At 41.1% G+C, this 4383-nt stretch overlaps 1 long non-coding RNA gene across 1 annotated transcript; it reads left to right on the top strand.

Annotated features, from left to right (window-relative positions):
* Positions 1-266: 266 nt before the first annotated feature.
* On the top strand, positions 267-1112 carry LOC123300027. The gene is made up of 3 exons (XR_006535365.1): positions 267-364; positions 779-928; positions 996-1112. It is a non-coding gene; the product is annotated as an uncharacterized LOC123300027 (long non-coding RNA).
* The last annotated feature ends 3271 nt before the right edge of the window (positions 1113-4383 follow it).

Raw genomic sequence — 4383 nt, 5'->3', positions numbered from 1 at the left:
TAAACTTGCCAACTGTGGCATCGATGACAAGTGGAAGCGTTTTTTATCCGCGATCTTAGTAAGTGTGATCGAATCTGAAAAAAATTTAAAGTGAAAAAAAGGAACGGTCTAGGATGGAGTAGTAGTCTGTGAAGTGACTACAACTCTATGGAGTATCAATAAAATGTCAAAATTATTTGACAGCAACAAAAGAACACATGTAAGTTTAGTTCTACACTTAGATTAATTTATTTAATTAAAATATAAAATATTCTTTTTATTTTTAGAGTTTACAAATATAACAGTGTTAAATTGATTAAATGTTAAAAATAATCTGAAACAAAATTCTCAAGACAAATGCACAATGTTAAATAACCTCTTTAAGGTAAGGTTTTTGTTTGTTAAATTAACTCAGTGTTTTTTTTCTTTTGTTTTTTTTTTATAAAATATGCGAAAACTATATTGAAACTGAACTGAATTGAACAGTTCCGATTTTGCGTTAAATTCTTCTGTTTAGTGAATCAAGTATCCATCTTCTGGCTCTGACCCGTGACTCAATTTATTCAATATTACACAGAGCAGAATCCGATGAAGCTTACGTACCGGCGAAGTATAACTCCGAATCGAAAGACTAAAGACACCCTTCAAGGGCTGTCTGCACTCGTGGTCAGCTACACTTCCAAAACGCGGTATTGATCACGTTCAACACCAAATTTAAATATTTAATTAAAATCGAATCGGAACTGTCCAATTGCGTATTGTTAAACTACGTATACTAAACGTTTTGATTTTTTTGTAGGTAAATCTCCAATTACATCGCTACAAAATTGGGACAGAAGGAAGATAATTAAAGTAAAGCAACGTACCTTGAAAATCTAGGCAAAACCACCACAGAATACCGAGCGTACACCTCCAAACAAACAACACCAGCCGTTGATGAAATGTCCAGGTATAATTAATTTGATCGTTCAAGTAAGTCCACTTCTTTGAAGTTAAACCAATTATTTTATTTCCAGATTAAAATGCCCAATCCATCAATTGTACGATGTAATATTAAAACGTGCTCGCGTTGCGGGCACGAACGTGTATCTTATTGATTTTAATAAATTTTATCCTTGATGTGTACCATTCAACGGTGATTTTATTAAGAGGCTCATCTTTTAAAATTGTCTGAGCTTTTTAGCTCCGTTCTGTGTTCCTACGCCGAACTACGTTGTTTGTTTGTTAATTTTATATAATTGTGTATGGTGGCTATTCACACGTTAGCGTGTATTGACGTCCGTTCACACGCTAGCGTGATTTTAATTCAACTTTTTTTTTTTTTTGAGTGATTTTTCTTGTTTTTATTTTGTGTGTGTGTTTTAGATTTAAATAGGGTTTTTTTGTGCTTCTTTTTTTTTTTTTACTTATTTATTTATTTCTATTTTTTTTTTTATTTTATTTTTTTACTTTTGTACATATTTCTTTTCGTGTTCGTGTGTTTTAATGATTGTTATCTTTTTCTGTCCCAATCCGTATAATGTTTTTGATCGCGTTTACTACTCTAATTTAAAAGATTTTTAATTACTATCAGCCAAACCTACAATCAAAATACTGTGAACCGAATTGAACGGTTCAGTCTCCCCCACTTTTAGGGAGAAATACTATTGTATTTCGGAATATTATTAATGTTATTAATTGATTTCTTCTCTTTCGATGAACGGCTTCAGGTCCTCGACGTGGGCTTTGTACCTTATTTTAGTTTCTAAGTCTTCGAGGTCGCATGAAACAGGGGTTGTAAAACGGAGTATTCTCCTGGGTGTCGTCCACCGGGGAATAAATTTTCTGGCCTCGTCGAATTGGGGACCACCGTGGTCTCTCTGTAGCACAATTTGGCCCTCTGTGAAGGGGTGTTCTGGTGGACGTTTGGCGTTATGGAAGCGTTTCATTTTGTCATGTGCCTTCGCCAATGACTCTCGGACCTTATCGAGATCTGGTGGGGGATCATCATGGATTATTTCATGCAAATTCCACCGGAGGTCCAATGGAGTTGGAACTGCTCGTCCTAAAAATACCGTCGAGGGGCTGCATTGGATCGATTCGTGGAATTGACTATTATGTGCAAATTGAAAATATGGAAGGAATTGATCCCATTCTTTGTGGGTGTTTGCGTATTGACGTAACATAATACTCTTGAGGTCCCTGTGGATTCTTTCGACGAAAGAGTTACTCGACGGTCTATAAGGTGCGCACAGAATGTGTTTGATACCCCATCGAAGGCACATGAGCCTAAATTTCTCGCCTGTAAATGCCTTATGGTTGTCCGTAATGACGTGTCGAGGTGGACCGAAGCGTAACCAGACCTTATTGAGCTTGTCGACGGTGTTAGCCGCCGTAACACGTTTTACGGGAATGGCCTCCAACCATTTCGTGAAGCTATCCGCCACTGTTAGCACATATCGGAACCCGTTTTTAGTCATGACTAAGGGGCCAACGTGATCTATGTGGACCCTCTCCCACGGGTGTTCTGGAGTTTTAGAAGCTAATGGGGCTCCAGGTGCTTTATTGTGTGGTTTACACCGCTGGCATTCCGGACAAGACCTAACATAACCGCGGACCTCCTCAAACAATCGTGGCCACCAGAAGCGACGGGCAATGGCCCTATAACTTTTTGTAATGCCGGGGTGGTTTGAAGCTATTCCATCGTGGTGATAGTAGAGAAGCATTTGTCTCATAGTTTTAGGTACAGGGATACGTCGCAACCTATTTTTCCCTACAATTTTTAGAAGAAGGGAGTCCCGTAACTCATAGCCTATCACATCATCTCCGGCACGTAGGCGCTGGAGGATGAGCCGTAGCTCAGGATCTTCCTCTTGCTGTCGTTGCAGAGAGGTAAAGGTTTGTGGTACCTCGTCTAAAACTGAAATTTTACCTGTATGTCCGTCTGTCAAATTTTTATGGAAGTTGTCTGTGGGACTTTTCTCGTCGTTTGATTTTTTAATTGAAAATAGCCTTGAAAGGGCGTCAGCTACAACATTGGTGGGGCCTTTTATGTGTTCCACGTCAAACTCAAAACGTGAGAGTTTTAGTACCCACCTTCCCACTCGGCCAAGCTGTTTTGGGTGGTTCATAACCCAGCTTAGGGCTCCGCTATCAGTGTTGAGTAGAAACCGTGTTCCTAGTAAATACTGCTTGAATTTCTCCAGGGCCCAGACGACAGCGAGACTCTCCAGTTCGTATGCAGAATATTTAACCTCCGCAGGGGTTAATTTTCTGCTAGCGTACTGGATGGCTCTTTGGCCTCCGTCTAGTTCCTGAAGCAATACAGCAGCAATTGCGACACCTGAAGCATCGGTTTGTACGATGAAGCGTTTTTTAAAATCTGGGAAGGCAAGTACTGGAGCTTCTGTAAGAGCTTGTTTGACCGCGTTGAATGCTTTAATTTGGTCATCTCCGAAGTGGTACACCACGTCCTTTTTTCTGAGTGCGTTCAGCGGGGCAACTATTTCGGCGTAGTTGGGGATGAAACGCGAGAAGAAGGAAGTCATCCCCAAGAAGGATCTCAGTTGCTTAATGTTGCGAGGTATTCGCAGGTCCAACACAGCCGCTACCTTCGACCTATCCAAAGCTACACCTGACGCGGATATTACATGCCCTAGGAATTGAATGCTAGGTAGACATAGTTGCATTTTGTCCGGTCGTACCGTTAAGCCGGTATCTCGTAACCTAGTGAACACTATCTCCAGGTGTTTTAGGTGCTCTTCAAAGCTCGAGCTGTAAATTAAAATGTCGTCGAAGTAAGGGATAACACATTTATAGCGGAGGTCTGCGAATAACCCGAAGATCAAGCGGTTTAGAGCCATTGGGCTGACACTTAATCCGAAGGGAGTAGTCCGGAACAAGTATTGGCCTGTTGGCGTAGAGAACGCTGTGTATTTTCGGCACCCAGGGGACAGCATTATTTGATAGTAAGCGCTAGTTAAATCGATCACTGAATAGCAGCGTGAGCCACTCAAGCTCTGAAAAACATTCTCCATATTAGGGGAGGGAAAGCCGTCGAAGATAACTTTCGCATTCAGACGCCTATAATCGATACACAGCCTGTTTGAACCATCTTTTTTCTTTATTAAAAAGGCTGGAGCCGAGTATTCACTCCGGCAAGGTTCGATAATGCCTTGCTCCAGGAGGCCGTTGATGTGCTGTTCCATTTCAAGCGCTTTAGGGGGTGAAAGTGGATAGGGTGGGCTCCGTACCGGAATACTGTCCTTTAAACGTATGGTGTACCAATAATCACGAGCACAACCGATTTTGTTGGTAATTGTGTCACTAAAGCGATTCAATAACGTTTCGAGACGGGAAGATTGAGTTTTCGGCAACGTAGGTGATGTGACGATGTTATTTATTGTACAGACTGTCCCTGGACAC

Source organism: Chrysoperla carnea, chromosome 5 (assembly GCF_905475395.1).
Source record: "Chrysoperla carnea chromosome 5, inChrCarn1.1, whole genome shotgun sequence".
NCBI lineage: Eukaryota > Metazoa > Arthropoda > Insecta > Neuroptera > Chrysopidae > Chrysoperla > Chrysoperla carnea.
Note: the sequence above shows the minus strand (reverse complement) of the source record. Positions and strands in the feature narration are given on the sequence as shown.